Source organism: Manis javanica, chromosome 5 (assembly GCF_040802235.1).
Source record: "Manis javanica isolate MJ-LG chromosome 5, MJ_LKY, whole genome shotgun sequence".
In the NCBI taxonomy this organism is placed as follows: domain Eukaryota; kingdom Metazoa; phylum Chordata; class Mammalia; order Pholidota; family Manidae; genus Manis; species Manis javanica.
This window is the reverse complement of record NC_133160.1, coordinates 153806848-153826771: the sequence shown is the minus strand read 5'-3', so window position 1 is coordinate 153826771 and position 19924 is coordinate 153806848. Positions and strand designations below refer to the sequence as shown.

Genomic DNA, 19924 nt, shown 5'->3' with positions numbered 1-19924 from the left:
AGAAGACAGAGTCATTGCTGGAGAAGCTACCCAGACACTAGCTTCTTCCTTTCTTCCAATCCTCTGGCTCCTGCAAGTGCTTCTCATTGGCTCCACCTGGCCAGAAGCCCACTGCTACAGGGGCTCATGGTCAGTTCAGGCCACCGTAACAGAAATACCCAGAGCCTGGATGCCTTAAACAACATTTATTTCTCACTGTTCTGGAGGCTGGGAAGTCCATGATTAAGACACTGGCAGAGTTGATGTCTGGTGAGAGCCTGCTTCCTGGCTTATACACAGCTGTCTTCTCCCTGTCTCCAACTTGACAGAAGGACTGACAGACAGCTCTCTGGGGTCCCTTTCATAAGGACAGGGATCACATTCATGAGGGCTCTGCCCTCCATGCTTACCTCCCAAAGGCCCCACATCCCAATACCATCACATTGGGGGTTACAATCTCGACATAGGAATTTGAGGGGCACACAGACATTCAGCCCATGTTAAGGGGCCTCAAACCCACAGCCTGTGAGGGCAGCCCACTATCACGCAGGGCAGAGCAGGGGAAAGGCAAGGAATGAGTCCAGGGCAGAGGCCCAGCACTACCTCATGGGGCACTTTCATGGCAGCAACCTGCATATTGTCCCTGCTCAGTAGAGCAGGAGTCCTGTCCACTCACCGTCCTGCTGGTACTTTCTCTGCATCCCCCGGCTGAATCTCATGTGAGCTCAAGAAAGACTGCCCAGCTCTCCAAAGTGATGTTCAAAAGCCACTGCAAAGGAATGCTTCTCCCACTGAGAATGCTGCCCAGTCTTCACCATCTCCATGCTGCCAACCTTTGATGCATATTGTGTACCCCTGAGGCCTCCAGGAGATGGTACCTTACCAGCCATCTCAGAAGTAGGAGCTGCCCTCTGCACTCTACAGTTCTCTGTATCACACAGCTCTTTATAAAAACAACTCATTCTGCACCTTCCTGCAGCCCCTCCTCAAACTCACATCTCTGGGACAGGATCAGGGAACAATATCCAAGGCTGACTCCCCTTTTGCCCATCTAGGAACATATCACCAAACTGCCTTCTCATTCTCCTTCCACCAGAATGCTGTTCTGAAAACCAGCTCCTTTACCAGCCACATCCAGTCATACATGGATGGACAATAGCTGGGGCCACATCTTCACATGCAGTGTGCACTGAGGCATAAACCCTGCTCACATCACTAATAGCCTAACTTCTATAAGAGTGCAGAGGAAATAATAAAATCATCTTCGATGAAACACCTCCAAAATGTCACATACTTTATACTTAATTCCTTTACTCCTGATGACAATGGCATTATTCTCATTTATAGATGAGAAAACTGAGGTGCATATGAGGATTGTTCTTGGCTCCAGTTGCACAGCAAATAAGCAATGAGGTCAAGGTGTTAAGTCAGGTCTATCTAATGCTGCAGCCCATGTCTTTCCCCTACCATGGTGCTTCTCCACATATATGAGTGGCATTTTATTCTTGTCTTGGCACTATTTCTTATTTTCCCTAAGAGACTTGAACAAGTTGTTATTTCCAAGGTCTCTAGTACCTTTGAGTTCCAAAGTATACCATCTACTGTTGAGTGGTCCCAAGATTGAATTTAGGGAATATCTAAAAATCATCATGAGCAGCTTGCTATTTCATGTTTCCATGGTGTTTTCCAAGGATTATTGTTGTCATAAAATGGGCATACTGATGGATAGCCCCTAGAGATGATATAGCCAGGGATCTGGAGGTGATTTAGCAATGTGGTTGGGAACACAAACTTTGGCGCTAGGCATAGCCTTGGGAAAGGAATTTTCCATGTGCACAAAAGCTACATTGTAGCTGGGAGCATGGGTGATGCCAACACAAGACACACAGCCAAGGCAGGCCAACCCTGTGGTATCTTAGCAGAAAGATCGATCTGGAGTGTAGGGAGGGGCCAGGAAGGCAGGAGACCAGTTATTGCAATGGTCCCTCTGGGTGGTGATGGGTGGTGATCCTCCAGTTCTACGTCAAGGTTTTCTGTACCCAAAGGGCAGGTGTTGTTGGAATAAAAAATTCTCCATCCTTCAAGTCTGCTGGGCTGCCTCCTGTGCTCTCTGATAACCAGAGTGTGAACCTGAGGACTGGGACCTCCAGCTGCCCTGTTCACCGAAACCTGGGCTTTATCCCAGGTGCCTAAGCATAGCAGGTGGTTAATAAACACCCACTGAATGAACAAATCAAATGGATCAACTTTAAATTCCATTATACATTTTATCTGCACAAAGTCTTTCTTCCCATCACCATGCTCAAAAGGTGTGAGGTTACAAACACTGATTCATTTAAAAAATATTTTTATAAAACCAACAAAAATATTATAGAATGACTAAAAATTGAAAAAGGGAAAAAATGGCCCATAATTGCTACTTTCAAAGTAACTGTTATCATGCTGCATGTTTCCCTCATATCTCGGTTTATGTGCTGGTCTAATTTTACACCTTTGCATTTATATGTCCATTCTATTATGTTTCTTCTAATTTTTTTAAACCACAGAACATTATTTCATAAGTATTCTGTGTTACTACCCAATCTCCCTAATTATTTTGCAGCACCCTATTGCATAATCTTAAAGTCAGGGCTTCACAAATTCAATTCGTGCATCATCAATACTCCATAGTACCATTGCATATATATTCAGGAGTTTCTTCCACCTTCTAAACAAAAGTCTTTTTCTATGCATCTCCTTCTGGCCTTTCCCCCATGTCTCTGCTTCTTTTCACAGCAGAACTTTCCTTAAGTGTTGTCTGTATCCCGTTCTTCTTGAACCATCTCCACTCAACCTTCATCCCACCACTCCACAAATTGCTCTTATTAAGTTGACAATGACCTTAATGGTGCCAGTGGATAGTTCCAGACCCCACCTTACTTAACCTATTTTCTCCTGAATTCCAAGACAATTCCCCTTATATCCCTGACTGCCCTTCTCAGTTTCCTCAGGCTCCCAGTGTTGGCAGGTTCCAGAGTTGAGTCCACAGAGCTTGTCTTCCCTCTGTCTGTGCTCACTCCCTTGCAGTCTCACCCTCGCTCCTGCTATCTGTGTGCCCTGGGGACTCCCAGTTTCCCGTCTGTAGCCCAGACCCTTCCTCTGATTTGCAGACTTTTCTAACCACCTGCCCATTGGGCATCAGCACTTTCATTACTAATAGGCTTCATTCATAACCTTCACCTTCACGTATTAAAAAATGAGTGAAACTCCTGACCCTCCTCTTTAACCTTTCTCTCCCAGAGTCTTCCCATCTCAGTAAATGGAAATCCTATCTTTCCAGTTGCTCAGACCAATGGTCTTGGCATCATCTTTTATTCTTCTCTTTCTTTTCCACCCTACTTCCAACCTGTCAATAAATCCAATGGCGCTACCTAAAAATGTGTATAAAACCCAATCACTTCTGATCATCTCCACTTGTCAAAGCCACCATCCTATGACATCTGAATACTTTAAGAGTACCCTAACTTTACCCAGCTTTGCTCCCTACAGCTTATCCTCAATGCAGCAACCAGCGTGAGTTCCTGTTAGTGTAAGTCAGAGGAGCTATGCTCCAAGCAGTCCAAAAGCATGCATGCTTTCTTAGTCTGGTTAGGCTGCTATAACTCAACACTACAGAATGGGGGGTTTATAAATGCCAGAAATAAAGGCTGGAAATTGAAGATGAGGGTGCTAACATGGTCTGGTGGGGGCCCTCTTCTGGGTCACAAACTTCTTGTTTTATCCTCATACAGTAGAAGGGGCGAGGAAGCTCTCTGGGGTCTCTTTTCTAAGGGAACTAATCTCATTTGTGATGTTTCTGCCCTCTTGACCTGATCACCTCCTGAAGGTGCCACCTCCTAATACCATCACATGGGCATTAGGATTTCAACACAAACATTCAGACCATAGAACATACTGTCACTCACAGAACGAAAGCCAAAGTCCTCTGAGCCTGCAAACACTTCTACATCTGACGTCCACACCTGGACCTTGTCTCTGCTCTCATCCCAGCTTACTCCACTATCCTTAAACAGAATTCCTTACTGTTATTCATACACCATGCTTCTACCACAGGACCATTGAACTTGCAGATTTCTGTGTCAGAAATGCTCTTTCCAGAGATACCTGACCTTCCAACTCTTTCCAGTATTTGTTCAAATATGAGGGCTTCTCTGACTACTCTGAAAAGTAGTGAAAAGGGCGGTCCAATCCCCTCCTTTCCTATTTCTCTTGCTTGCCTTATGTCTTTTTATATGATCCTACCATATAGTTTACTTACTCATTTTTGTACTGTAGACCCTGAGATAGAGATTTTTATCCTCTCTTGTCCACCGCTCTATATGCCACTACACTTGAACAGGCATCCGTTCTGTCATTCATATGCCATGCTCAGTGTCTAGAACAGTGTATGACATATATTTGTTGAATGAATTAATGTAGGGTCTAGCACCAGAGAGTTAAAAGTCTCACCCATACAACAAGAGAACGCAGAGCCGGAGAATGAAGAGCAGGAGCTGCATCTGTGCCTCTATTGTGCATTCATCGCAGTGGTCCAGCCATCACAGCTAGCCTCAGGACACAGCTGTCCGCTATTTGAGGGTGAAGACTGTTGTATCATTCCTGTGCTTCTTTTTTCTTTTCAGCTTTATCAAAGTGTAACTGACAAATTAAATTGTAATATAATCAGTGTCCAAAGCAATGCTTTTATATACATATACCATTCCTATACTCCTACCACCCAGTAAGAGGCCTGCAGTATAATAGTTGCTCATTAAATATTTGTTGATTGTTAAGAAGCAAGAAAAGGACTCCTGAAAATAGAGACTGGAAATACTCATACCAGCTTTATCGCTTTCCCAGTTTTGCCTTGGCCCAGCTGTATACTAAATTTATTCACTTGTTTACTTAATCAGTCAACAAATGCAGCTTTGCAAAATCATGTGATGGTTATTATTACAAACAGTGTTTCTCCAAAGGAAAATGCAAAGACTGATTCCTCTAACTCTTTCCCTAGAAGTGTTTTTGTTTCAAAGAGAAACTTCAGTGCCCCCATCCAGTCAGCACGAATGTCAAATGCACTCTGTCTGGCCAAGCACAGGGTGTTTTTAGCTCCATTCCCTGCTCCAGAATTTGGGACAGCATTTCCCTCCCCCACCAGAGTGCATTGATGGCTGCTCACCACACAGCAGATGTGTGGTCACATGCAATTAAGTGGGTGCAGGCCGTTGGTAGACAAGACGGCATGAAATATGCACAAATGAGCCAACAAGCAAACAGTGGAAACCGGAGAGGAGAGATGGCTGTGCGCGCCCCACCACTTGCAGAAGGCTGACATTGCTTTCTTTCCTCATTTCCTTGCACTTGCTCAGAGCCACACCAATCGCCCTGCTAGTGCTATAGTCCCTGGTTTGCACACAAGACACCAGGAGAGAGACCGAGAAGCTCGTCTTGCCTGTGAGTAAGAGGAACGGTCCTTCATGCCACTGACCTTTTGGTGACACCTTTGGTGACACCTGAGTGTGGCTATTGTAGGAGTTCAACAGCAGTAGATATTTTGGCTGAACCTCCTATTCAGATTGAGCAGTTGACTTGATAATTCATGTCTCTTCTAGAGGAAGAAATGCTTCCAAAGGAAAATGAAACTGCCGTCTTTGCACCGGCTCAGTCCTCATCCCAGAGGGGCCTGTTCCAACCGCATTCAGGTCTGTGCCCATTCAGTTCCTTTGGGTTTTTTCTGCATTGTTGTATTTTAAGCAGACAGTATGCAGTTGTAGTCACAATTGTGTGAGTCAAAAGGGCGGAACTGATACACCAACCCACACATGATCTCAGATGCATTGTGCTAGTCGGTGGTCCTCAATAGGCTGATTTTGCCCCCCAGGGGACATTTGGCGATGTCTGAATACACGTTTGGTGGTGACAGTTGGGGAAGGACATGCTACTGGAATCTAGTGGGTAGAGTCCAGGGATACTACTAAATATACTATCATTCACAGCACAGATCCCACAACAAAGAATGATGTGGCTCCAAGGTCAACAGTGGCGAGGCTGAGAGCTCTGTGCCAAGTGAAAGCAGGTTCCTAGGCTACACACTGCGTAATTCCATTTTCCTGATGCTCTGTACGAGGCCAAACGACAGGGAAAGAAAATATACCAGTGGGAGCCAGGAGCCAGGGCTGAGAGAGAGGACTGACTTCCAGGGGGCACAAGGGAATTTGTGGCATGGAAATGTTCTCTATCTTGAGTGTGGTGGTGGTCACACATATGTATGTTTGTCAAAACATGCAGGACCGTACACTGAAAAGGTAAATTTCATCGATATAAATCATACCTGTAACAAACAAACAAAATGAAGCAATTTGAACCAAAGAAACTATGGAGAAGAATGGAAAAAGTAGCCACCAAAAATCTGGGAAACAGGGGTCAATGTGGTAAGACAAGAAATGAAGGGAAACACAGAAAGACATATATATTTTTAATACTAAATTATTGACTTCCCTTCAGCAAATGACACCTTATCAAAAGCAACTTTTTTGTGATGGACTAAAACCTTTATAAAACAGCTTGATTGAGGTATAAGTATCATGCAGGGAACTTCACAGACTTAAAATGTATAATTTGCTACGTTTTAACTTACATACCTGTTAAACAATAATCATGATCGTAGTGAATACATCCATCACTTTCAAAAGTTTCCTGCTGTCTCTGAATAGCCCTTCCCTCCCGGGAAAATAACAACAGCACCAAAGTCATAGAGTTGGTGTGAGAATTTACATGAGATTCGAGGGGAGAGAGAGAGAGCCTCATATACCCCTTGCCTTTTTACTCTGGGTGGAAAGGCAAGAACCGAGCAGCAGAGCGCCTGGATCCCATGCCTAGATTTACTGCTTATTCTTGGTATTGGATGCAAAGGAGTTGAAGATTTAAAAAGTCCCATAAGCAATGATAATGTGCTCAGTAAATACTTGTTGAATGAATGAATAAATGCAACAGATCTGTGAGATTAAAAATCTGGCTTTAGAGACCAGAATAACACAGTGGAAGAAACAGAGACAAACAGAAGACATGATATAATCACATGGCACTAAATACAAGTGCATTTTAACTAAAGTATATATCAAATCAAATTTGTGTTCTTCCCCTTAACACACACTCTTCTTCCTGAGATCCCTGACCTGGAAGCCTCGAATTCCCATTCCTCAAGGTCACACTCAGTTCTGTAGACACCCATTCCTGCTGATCCACTTCCTCTCTGGACGCTTTCACCTCCTCTTCACCTCCATGGCAAGTTCAACTCCCATCCGCTCTTACATGGGCTCTGCAGTAGTCCTCTTAGCCTTTCACTTCTAGTCTTTCTTCTCTGAAGCCTAAACCTTTCCTAAAACGCCCCAGTACTTTCCTGCTCCAAATCTCTACTAACTTTTCATTCCCCTAATTTAAAGCTTCACTTCCTTTTCATTACCTGGACTAAGTTTAGCTTGTCAGTCTGACCCACACCTGAAGTTTTGTCCATACCTATTGTATTCACCTTTCTCCAAATATACCACAATCATTCCTTTCTCTGAAACATTTTTCCTTAAATTTTTTGTATTAAGGTATCATTAATACTCTTATGAAGGTTTCACATGAAAAACATTGTGGTTAATACATTCACCCATATTATCAAGTCCCCCCCATACCCCACTGAAGTCACTGTCCATCAGTGTAGTAAGAGGCCACAGAGTCACTACTTGTCTTCTCTGTGCTACACCGTCTTCCCCATGACCCTCATACACACCATGTGTACTAATCATAATACCCCTCAATCTGCTTCTCCCTCCCTCCCCACCTGCCCTCCCCCACCCCTCCCCTTTGATAACCGTTACTCCCTTCTTGGAGTCTGTGAGTCTGCTGCTATTTTGTTCCTTCAGTTTTGCTTTGTTGTTACACTCCACAAATGAGGGAAATCATTTAGTATTTGTCTTTCTCTGCCTGCCTTATTTCCCTGAGCTTAATACCCTCTAGCTCCATCCATATTGTTGCAAATGGTAGGATTTTTTTTCTTCTCATGGCTAAATAGTATTCCACTGTGTATATATACCACCTCTTCTTTATCCATTCATCTACTGATGGACACTTAGGTTGCTTCCATATCTTGGCCATTGTAATTAGTGCTGCAATAAACATAGGGATGCATATGTCTTTTTGAATCTGAGAACTTGTTTTCTTTGAGTAAATTACTAGGAGTGGAATTCCTGGGTCAAATAGGATTTCTATTTTTAGTTTTTTGAGGAACCTCCATATTGCTTTCCACAATGGTTGAACTAGCTTACATTCCCACCAGCAGTGTAGGAGGGTTCCCCTTTCTCCACATCCTCACCAGCATTTGTTCCTAGTCTCTTCAATGCTGGCCATCCTAACTGGTGTGAGATGATATCTCATTGTGGTTTTAATTTGCATTTCTCTGATAATTAGTGATGTGGAGCATATTTTCATGTGCCTGTTGGGCATCTGAATTTCTTCTTTGAGAATTGTCTGTTCATATCCTCCACCCATTTTTTTTGATAGGGTTATTTGCTTTTTGGGTGTTGAGGCATGTGAGTTCTTTACATATTTTAGATGTTAACCACTTGTCGGATATGTCATTTACAAATATATTCTCCCATACTGTAGGATGCCTTTTTGTTCTACTGATGATGTCTTTGCTGTACAGAAGCTTTTTAGCATGATGTAGTCCCATTTGTTCATTTTTTAATTTTGTTTCCCTTGCCTGAGGAGATGCTTTCAGGAAAAAGTTGCTCATGTTTATATTCAAGAGATTTTTCCCAAATCTCCTTCTAAGAGTTTTATGGTTTCATGACTTACATTCAGGTATTTGATCCATTTTAAGTTTACTTTTGTGTATGGAGTTAGACAATAATCTAGTTTCATTCTCTTGCATGTAGCTGTCCAGTTTTGCCAGCAACAGTTGTTGAAGAGGCTGTCATTTCCCCATTGTATATCCATGGCTCCTTTATCATGTATTAATTGACCATATGTGCTTGGGTTTATATCTGGGCTCTCTATTCTATTCCATTGGTCTATGGGTCTGTTCTTGTGCCAGTACCAAATTGTCTTGATTACTGTGACTTTGTAGTAGAGCTTGAAGTCAGAGAGTGTAATCCCCCTGGTTTATTCTTCCTTATCAGGATTGCTTTGGCTATTCAGGGTCTTTTGTGGTTCCATATGAATTTTAGAACTGTTTGTTCTAGTTCATTGAAGAGTGCCATTGATATTTTGATAGGGATTGCATTGAATCTGTAGATTACTTTAGGCAGGATGGCCATTTTGATAATATTAATTCTTTCTATCCATGAGCATGGAAATTTCCATTTACTGGTGTCTTCTTTAATTTCTCTCATGAGTGTCTTGTAGTTTTCAGGGTATAGATCTTTCACCTCATTGGCTAGGTTTATTCCTAGGTATTTTATTCTTTTTGATGCGATTGTGAATGGAATTGTTTTCTTGATTTCTCTTTCTGATAGTTCATCATTATATATAGGAATGCCACATATTTCAGTGTATTAATTTTGTATCCTGCAACATTGCTGAATTTAATTATTAGATCTAGTAGTTTTGGGGTGGATTCTTTAGGGTTTTCTATGTACAATATCATATAATCTTCAAACAGGGACACTTTAACTTCTTCTTTACCAATTTGGATGCCTTTTATTTTCTTTGTGTTGTCTGATTGCCATGGCTAGGACCTCCAGAACTATGTTAAATAAAAGTGAGGACAGTGGGCATCCTTGTCTTGTTCCCTATCTTAAAGGAAAAGCTTTCACCTTCTCACTGTTAAGTATGATGTTGGCTGTGGGTTTGTCATATATAGCCTTTATTATGTTGAGGAACTTGCCCTTATACCCATTTTGTTGAAAGTTTTTATCATGAATGGACGTTGGATTTTGTTGAATGCTTTTTCCGTATCTATGGAGATGATCATGTGGTTTTTGTCCTTTTTGTTGATGTGATGTATGATGTTGATGGATTTTTGAATATTGTACCATCCTTGCATACTTGGAATAAATCCTACTTGATCATGATGGATGATCTATTTGTATTTTTTAATTTGATTTGCTAATTTTTTTTAGTATTTTTGCATCTATATAAGGGATATTGGTCTGTAATTTTCTTTTTTGTGTTGTCTTTGGTTTTGGTATTAGAGTGATATTGGCCTCATAAAATGTTTTCCTTAATTTTTAAAAATTGTGGTAGGATCTACATAACATAAAACTTATAATTTTAGCCATTTTTAGCTGTGCATTTCTGTGACATTAAGTATATTCACGTTGTTCTGCAACCATCACCACTTTCCATCTCTTAAACTTTTCATCACCTCCAGCTGAAACTTTGTCCCCATTAAGCACTAACTTCCCATTTCTCCTTCCCCAGGATCCTGGTAACCACTACCATTCTACTTTCTGTTACTATGAATTTGGCTATTCTAGGTATCTTATATTAATGGAATCATGCAATGTTTGTTATTTTGTGTCTTTTATTTTATCACGTGGCATAATATCTTCAGGGTGCATCCATGTTGTAACATATGTCAAAATTTCATGCCTTGTTAAAGTTAGATAATATTCCATTGCATGTAGAGGCCATATTTTGTTTATCCCTTGAACTGTCAATGAACAGCTGGGTTGTTTCCATCTTTTGGCTGTTGTGGATAATGCCACTTTGAACACTGGTGTAGTGTCTATTTTTCTGCCCATGTCTTTTTATGTTACATGTTCTTTTTGGCTGGAGACTCAGCCCATAGTTATCTTTGATCCCTCTTTTTGAAAAACTCCTATTGATCCACAAAGAACCATTTCAAAAGTCCCTCTCATGATTTAATCAAGGAGAGGTGGCCATGCCCTCCTCTGCACTCCCTCAGCCCACATACTATGCTTTCTTACAGTTCTTCCTTCATTGAATCACACTGTATTCCTGCTTTACTAAACTATAATTCAGTAAAAAGGAAGCTTACCTTGTTTATCTTTTTCTTCCAGATAACATGCCTAGCCCAATGTTGGAACTTCATAAATATGTAAGAACAACTATTTTAGGGATTGCCTCTAGGCTCTTCAGGCCCAACCTCTGTTGGAACTCAAGGAGTATTAGTCAGTGTTGACTTTTATTGTCCATTTGCTCCAGGGAAAGATCCAACACATTGATCCAAACTTAGAAGTACTTTCAGGCTGCCACAGGGTCCTTATGTCCTTGGAAGTCTCTGATGAGGTGACTCACCATGTTTAACCACTCTGAAATGCAACCCTTTTGACCCTGTTACACATCTACCTACACAGCCCTGATGGGAAGGCTCAAGCCAGCTGAACTTTCCTTTGTATTTTCAACCTGGCCAACTCATACCTTTCTACTTGAGCTCAAGGCTGAGAACCTGGGGAACAGAGTGAGTTTTAGAGTTGGAATGCACTCCCTTTCAGAATTAAAAAGCATTTTCTCAGCTCTTTGAAGAGCCACTCTCCTACAGGCAAAGAATTTAGTAATTACAGGAGAGTCATGGGAAACCTAAAAGATATGTCTTAGCTCCCCAGCCACCCTCCTTTTCCCCCTTTCCCTGGCTCTTCTCCCACCCTCTCAGCTCAGTCTTTCCTTCCCAGATACCCTAGTGTGTAATCTTGGCTTTTTCTTTGCCTGTGATTTGGACTGTCAGAAAGGAGAAAGCATCTCACCTGCCTGAGACGATGATATATCCAACATATCATTATGCACAGGATTTATGTTGCATATTCATTCATTCCTTTACTGACTGTTGTCCTCCATACTGGAGGAATCCAGGTATAGGCTCACATATGTGAGGGGGGGAACAGTTGGGGGGTGGTCCCTCCAGTAACCAGGGAAGCACATGCACACATGTGTACTTATACCTGTGAAGAAAGTTCACTCACCTCCTAATAAAGTTCAAGTATTATAGTCTAGCCCACTTCGAGTCTGGAGTGTGCTGAGAAGTCTCAAGTGGACCACTTGGACAGCTCAACTCTCCCCATGTCATAGTAACCTCTAAAATATTGGGACCAGGGGGGGAGGAAAACTAATTTTCCCTCTGCACTTCTAGGTGCTCGGCCAAGACAACCCTGTAAAAAAAGACAGATTAAGAAGAAGAAAAAATAAAAACGAGTTTAATATTAAACCTTCTGTATACATAGAGATCCAGGAAAACTGAGTAACTCCTGCAATGGCCAAATCACCACCTTAAACACCATTTCTAACTAAAGACAAAAGAAGATATTGGGGTGAGCTAGTTATAATAACAAGAGCATGGTCATGTAGATGTAAGTCCATGTTTTCTCCATTGATAAGTTTCTAGAGATTTAGAATCATCCTTTTCTTTGTGCAGGAAGGGAGATACCCTTAAAAAAGATTTCCCTTATACATGTAAACATCTCTGACAAAGGTTAATTCATACTCCACTATCAGAGCTTCTCCTGTGTCTGCTTTTTCTGAAAAATAATCAGCTTAAAATAATCCTTATGCCAAAGAGACATATTTTGGGGTGGCAACCTCATCTCCCCTTCAGGACAGCTCCACAGCCACCCTTCAGCCAGCAGAGTTCCCGAGAAGCTCCTCCTTGGATCCTACTCAACTCCTTCCTAGTTCCTTGAGTTTTTTGTTTCTTCTTCCCCACACTTCCCCTCGCCGTCGCAGCATGCCCCTCCCTGGGGTCAGTCACTCTCTGCAGCACCAATCCAGCTGCTGGATGGGGGACAGAAGGAACTTGGGGGCTTGCAGGTTGAAGAGGAGGAATAAAAAGTTAAGACGGACATCTGTTCTGATATTGAAAGGTCTGAAAAACATTCCATGTATGTCTCCAGGTATAAAAGTAAATCAGTGAGCACAGTTTCAGCACCTACATGTGGCGTAGAGGTGTTTCTTAAGTTACATTAAACAGTGTGTAACTCTCTTAGTCTTGGAGAAAACAACTCTGAAGGTTGGGAATGGGGGAGCAAGAAGAGAAGAGAAGCCCATCCTGTCCATAGTGAAGATGAAGGAGAGGGAGATGGACCACCTAGAATACAGGTGCAGCCGTCATGAGCCCCTGAGCCAAGCCAGCAGCTCCAGGCCTTGATAACTGGCTTGTTGGCTGTGAAAAACTAGAGCGGGTTTTAGGAAAAGATAATTACCACTTTAGGCTGGGCTGATTTTGAGATGGCATCATCAACTCTTCCCTGCTTATACTGGGGTGTGTACATCTGACTGTAGTCTTAGTGACTGCCTTGAAGGCAAACTGACCACTCCTGATCATAGGCTTCTTCGTCCTCTTAGCGAGAGGCCAAAGTCCTCCGTGTGACCTGCTGTACCTTGCAGGCATTGCCCCTGCCCACTCTCTAGCCTGCCTCCCTGTAGTCTCTTTCCTGATAGACAGTGCACTCTGTTAGGCCAGGCAATATATCTGCCTTGTTCTTGACTTCGTCCGCAATGCCTGTCACATAGCTGGTTCTGGAGACAAAGGTTAGGAGAGAAAGAGAAGGGAAGAATGAATAGCATCCACCTGGAGATTCTAGCAGGTAGTTTGAGTATAAATTTGTGAGTATTTGGATAAAGAAGTATGAGAAAATGTATTTGTACATAGTGAGAAGAGATGGTAGCAGGGGATGACCCCTGGGGGAAGAAGACATTTCAGATGGCCCCATGAGTGAGGAAGGATAAACAACCCCAAAGGAGGGTTTATGCTGATGGACAGTGACTGTAATGGGGTATGTGCAGGTTGAAGAGGAGGAATAGGGACTTGATAATAGGGGGAATGTAGTAACCACAATGTTGCTCATGTGAAACCTGAGCATAAAATTGTGTGTCAATGACACCTATTTAATAAAAAACAAACAGAAAAGAAGGTGCTATGAATGGCATAGTCAGGGAACCAGCAGAGAACTGAAGGTAACAGGAAGGAGTGTCAAATGCTACCAACAGAGATCATGGTGGGGAAGTTCTAGCTTTTAAGACTGAAGACACTCAGCCACAACAATGCATTGGATTAGTTCCTGGTTTGGGAAAAAATAAAAGTAAAGTTAGCTGTGTGGATATCTGGAGAAAGAGCCTTTAAGGAGAGGGATCAGACAGTGTGAAGGCCTCAGAGGGGGACCGTGCCCAGCCTTTTCAAGGAATGGCAAGGGCCAAGTGTGGCTAGAGGGAGGTGAGAAAGTTTAATGGAAGGTACAGTGTGTAGGGTCATTGTAAAGACTTTGGGGTTGACCCAGTTTTCAACTTGTTAAGTTTGAAATGTCTATTTGACATCCAAGTGGACATGTTGAGTAGGCCATTAGGTACACAAGTCAGGAAGTTCAGGGGAGAAGCTAGGAAAGGAGATCAAAATTTTGGAGCCATTAGTACATTCATCGATTCCAAAGCCACAAGACTGAACGAAATCACCAAGGGAATAAGTGTAAAGAGAAATTTCCAGGAGTGTGCATTGGGGTTCTCCAAGGCAAGAGGTCAGGAGAAAACGAGGGGCCAGCCAAGGCTATTCTGAAGGACTGGCCAGCGCCAAGGAGGAGCACCCAAAGAAAGCAGTAGGGTGAAGCCCAGTGAGGCCAGGGTCTCCAGGAGGATGTGCTTGTCCTCTTGCTGGAGGTCAGAGATTATGCCTGAGACTTGAGTTTATCCTCCCAAGGCTGACTTTGGTCATAGTAGGGCAGCTTTGGTAGGTGCGGTGGGCAAAATCCCAACCAGCTGGGGTGCAGGAAAAATCAGGAAGGGAGTAATTGAATACCATCAGCTGCACAACTGAAACGGGAGCAGAGAGATGGGGTCAAGCCAAAGGCGAAGTGAGGTCAGGAGAAGTTTTTGGCTTTTAAGGGCTTTTCTGTTTTTGCTTTAAGATTGGAGAAAAGATAGTGAGTCTGTCTGCTAAGTGAGTGAAGTAGTGCGTAACTCAGTGCAGATATGGGTCAAGCGAAGGTCCTCCCCTATGGAGGAGGTCTGAGCAGGTTTATAGACTGAGAGCCAGGTCATGGGTGATACCCTGGAGAAGAGATAACAGGAGAGGCTAGATAGCAAGGCAGCTGGCCTCCCTGCCTCCAGTGGCTGGGTCCTACCCTCCCGTTGACACCAGAATCTGGCTTCCCCCACAGCCACTTTGCCTGGAGCCCAATTAAGGCAAAGATACAAATTTGCAGGCCACGGCCCCATGAAGTCTGGCCTCAGGACTGCAGCCCATTTGGAAAATGTTTTAATTTCATTTGTGTGTTTTTCAATTTGATTATTAAGTGCTATTTGCACATGGACAGGGGGAAGGTCTGTTTTTATTCGCTGAGCCCCCTTCCTCCCTGGCCTGCGTGCTTCCCTGGTGAGTAATGGGGAGGCTGCTTTTCTGGAACACAAGGGAAAACTTCCAGCAAATTGCAAAAGCATGTTCCTTCCTTGAAAAATCCTTTCACACTTGTTTTTTTACTGTTTGTAAAGTTCATGAAAAGCCTCCATAAAAGTACTTTAAAAGGCCTCAACTTTCTTTGTTCTCCCTGTTGAACTTTTTTTTCCTCTCTTAGGGGGATATGTAATTTAAAGGCATAATAAACAAAACATACAGACAGATGATGGAGTGGTGTACTGAGGGGATGAAGCAAAGTTCAGAAATGTCAGGGGTTTGCAGGTTGGAGGTTCTGCGGGGGTGGAAATTCCACGTGCAGTTTCAGGAGATGATAGCCTAGCACTTCTCCACGACCTCTTAAATTTGTCTCTGAAGGTATTAACATTTAACACAGCATGAGGGCAGCAGGGCAGGCAGAGAGAGCAGAATAAGAAAGGCGCAGGAAGAGCCACAGATCCTTTTAGATACATTTCAGGGGCCTGAAATATAAGGGGAGTGGGAGAGGGGAAAACAAGAAACTGTGATACCTGTTGTGGATAATTTGCAAAGAAGGTTCTCAGGGCAAGCTGGAGGGTGTCCATCTGGACTGAGAAAGGCAGATAGTTGTTAAAGGGATGCGGACCGTGTAAGGAGTTCCTTCTGCAGAGAGAGACATCGTTCTGCTTTGGGTCACTGTCGGACTAGGAAGCTTTCTGAATATGGGCAGGGGGAGGAAGAGGCAGGAAGACTGGGCTCCTGAGGCTCAGGGCTGCGGCTCCCGGGGTCAGCCAGGGGGCGCCCTGGCATGGGGGGCGGGGGGCCTCTATGGCGGCGCTCAGGGCAGCACCCTGTGCCTCAGCCGGTTACTGATCTGATCCCTGATACTGAGACCGGCCTGTCCCCAGTATCTGAGTCCATCTGTGACTGGATGTCTGTCCTCTCTGTCATTAGCCCTCTTGGCCCCAAAGTTGGTAAAACAGTGATGGTGCCCCCTCTGCCCCCCACCCCCCCCACCCCCCGATCCTCATTTATCTCTCCGTAGCACCTGCTTCCCTCCGGGATGCTCTGCACTTCATTCCCCTCACTCACCCACCAAAAAGAACTCCCAAGAAGAGATTGAGAAGAGGCAGGAAGGTATATTTTGACAAAGGCCTGAGATAGAAAAATACCATTTTGTTCCCCTGGTGGATTGAAGATGTGGAGAATGGGCAGAAAGGGTGGGAATGGAGGGCCTTCTCCAGCCCCTGAAATCCTGGGGTATACGCTGTCCCGATAGCTGCCATGCCCCTATTCCTTCCTAATCCAATAACCAGCTCTTGGGGACAGAGACCCAGCCTTAATTAGTGGTGTCTGCCTGGGGTTCTGGGATGTTCCCACGGGGCTGGTTACCCAGCACTGGCCACATAAGTGACAGAAGAAAAGTCTTATGCCTCCTGTGAGCCTGGGAGAACAGCAGCACCTCCTGTCCCTCCGTCAAGGGCTGGCCTGCACTCAAGGGCCCCCATGGCTGCTGCTGCGAAGAAGCTGCAGGCCCGCAGGGCCCTCCTGTCACCTGGCTGCTGCCTCCCTCTCCCTCTCCCCATCTGGCCAGTCTTCTCATCTTTGTTCCACCTTCTCCTCGCCCCCTCTCCTTCCTCTTCCTCTTCTTGCCCCTCTGACCTCCAGATTCCCCCTCTCCTTCCCACTCCCTTTGGCAGAAGACCCGGGGGAGTAACTGGGACTTGGCCCCAAGCTCTGGACCAGTTTCTTGCTCAGCTGTGGTTTCCCCCCAGGGCGCTCACCACACTGCACACTTGGGGCTTTTTCCCCTGAAACAGCCTCTGGGCACTAAGGGGAGGCTGGGACAGTAACTGTCTTTTTTTGCTCCAGCTCTATGTACAGCCACTACCCACTCATACCCTGCTTCCCCTTACGTGACCTTCTACATTTATCTCCATTTTGCAAATGGAGAAACAGAGGGTTGGAGAGATGAATTTACCTGCTCTTCAGAACTCCTGCTACCGTAACTGCACCTAAGGAGTCACTTTATAAATGCATCTAATTCTGCCTTCATAGGAAAAATCTGGTCAGCATGGTGGCATCAGGGTTACTAACCTTCAGTTCTCTGATCCACCCACCTTGCACTTCTCTCACTGAGACTCCCAGTTTCCTCATGCTTGCTCTGTCCCTTCCTCCAGCCCCATTTAGCATAAGCTTTGTGCATGTTGTGGCTCTTTGCATATCCCGGGCTGCACTAGAACACTGAAAAGAGTGAGATTGTGTTTGACTCACTTCCCAACATCTCAAGCTTTCCTGGTCAGCCACTTGAATGTACAATGCGTTTGTATGTCCTTGCAATGGAACTGTTTCTGCTTTGCATACACAAGGCTGTCACCCCTTTGCAGCCCATCTGCTCCCTCGATTAGCTTGCATATAGGGAAGCTAGTGAAGTTGTATTAAATGCAAAGGAGGTCATCACTTTGAAATGTCCTGGTGAAGACATCTGAGCCAGAACCCTGTGATTATTCATCCGAACTGACTGATCCTGTACAGGTTGATGAGTGAAAGCAAACTTTGTTCAAGCAGCCAAGAGAAGCCATCCCCTTTTCACCCCTGGAAGCTCTGTTTAGGGCATGCTGGTTTGTATGCACACTGATAGCTGTTTAATATCTGGGCTGATGGGCTTGATAGAGTGCTTGCCACACAGCCAGCACGCGCAGCCCAGCATGGTTAGGAGGGAGTGTTTATGGGCCTCACCGCTAATGACTCCCATTTATGGGACATGTGTGGAGCAGCTGACTGGGGCCAGCCAAGGCAGGACATCAATAAGGCCTGGGTTTCATAGCCTGGCTGCACGCACAGGCTTTCCTGAGCAGCTGTAGGGATGGCTCTGGCACTAGCTGCTGGGGAATCCAAGGCTCCCCAGAATTCAGGCCTTTCAGTGCTAACAGTGTCCTGACAAAGATGCCTTTGGTAGGGAAGCTGTTGGCCAGTCTGATTGGATGAAGTCAATAATAGTAATTATTGCTCTTGTAAGAATTAAAATTAACATTTATTGTTCACTTGCCTCATGCCAGGCATTGTAGAAAGCATGCATGTATATATTTGTTTCTTTCATTTAATCCTCAAACAAGAATTCAAGTTTAGTACTATTTCTTTGTTTGCTTTATCTTTCATTGCACAGAAGAAGAAATAGGCTCAGAGAGATAGAATATCTTGCTCAAGGCCACAGAGCTCAAGTTTAAATTCTGGTGGTCTAACTCCAGGGCCCAGTTACTTAGGGGTGAAAAAGTTAATTCTAGAAGTTCACTCACATCGTTTTAGATCACAGTTATGGTAGGATGCAGAGCAGTTAAAAACATGCATTTTGGTATTAAAAAGACCTAGATTTGAGCTCTAGCTCTGCCCCTTACAAGTTAAATTTCTTAAATCTCAGTTTCCCCACTAAAAGTAGAGATAGTAGTAACACCTACCAGAAAGGTATAGAAAGCCTTAGCCAGGTGCCCACCACAGAATAAGCTGCCAGTGAATGGGTAGCAATGCATTCCACTCAACCTCCACCCCCTGAGTTCAGTGGAACCATGAATCTGAGTTGGGCCCTAGAGGCAGGACTGTGAGCTAGAGCTCTGCTTCTGCAGCTTTCCAGAGGAGCCCTTAGATAAGTCGTACAACCCCCCTAAACCTTCATTTGCTCACCACAGAATGAGGCAATAACAGGACTGATACAAATAGGAGCAATTGCAATAGGGGTGTCAAGGACCACACAGAGTGGGTGTGATGGAAATGCTTTTTGCATCTTCCAAGGCACATGGAAATGTTACTTGCTGTCTTTGGAAACCCTGGTTGGATTTCTCCCTTTTGAGCACAGCCACCCCTCGCATTGCACGTAGTTATGAGCAGCAAAGGAAACAGAAACCTGATCTTCGAAGTTCCTCTGCACTCTGGGGGGAAGAGAGGACCAACAAAAATAAAGCATTCATTAAAAACAAAAGTGACATGGCAATATACACACATACTTGTAGATAATCACTTACAGCCGGATGGAAACCCGTGAAGGGGATGTGGGGTTCTGCCAGAGAGCTTGGGATGACATCTGGGAGGGTTTCTGGAAAGGATGGGGTGGGGGTGAGAGGGCATTTAGGGCAAAGGAAGGAGGTTGCCCTCTAGAGTGGGAACATGAGTTCACTGCTTTTTCATCTTGTATTCCCTGCATCCAGCACACAGTAGGTGCTCAGTGTGTGCTTGCTGAATGAGAACAGGAAGTGGAAAGAGGGAGTTCGAAGCAGGGGAAGTGAACAAACAGTGTGGTGGTGACTCAGAGGTAGGGCAGGCGCTCCACTAACTGCTGAAGCCATGAGTTTATTTTTCATTAGGGTTTTCTGCCAGGGCCGGGGCCCTGCAAAGCCTGGAGAGAGAGAGAGAGAGTGAGAGTGGCAGCCTTTGAACAGGCAGCGCTGTGCTTTTTCACTTCCATGTGTACCTTACACACACACAGCTTCTGACATGGGATACCAGCACGAGGCTGCTGAGAAAGCATGAACACTTTTGGTTGCCTCCCCCAGAGCTGTGTCCCTCTTCTTACTTGCTTACAGCACCTCAATGCTGTTCATGATTGCTTCCCCAGAAATGGTTACTGTGGTG

The 19924-nt window shown here is 44.3% G+C and overlaps 1 long non-coding RNA gene across 1 annotated transcript in view; it reads right to left on the bottom strand.

Moving 5' to 3' along the window:
- LOC140849650 (uncharacterized) overlaps window positions 1-16568 on the bottom strand; it is a 31940-nt gene extending 15372 nt beyond the window's left edge. The window contains exon 1 of the long non-coding RNA XR_012131783.1: window positions 15853-16568. This is a non-coding gene — a long non-coding RNA (uncharacterized lncRNA). The remainder of the gene's footprint in view (window positions 1-15852) is intronic.
- Window positions 16569-19924: the final 3356 nt, after the last annotated feature.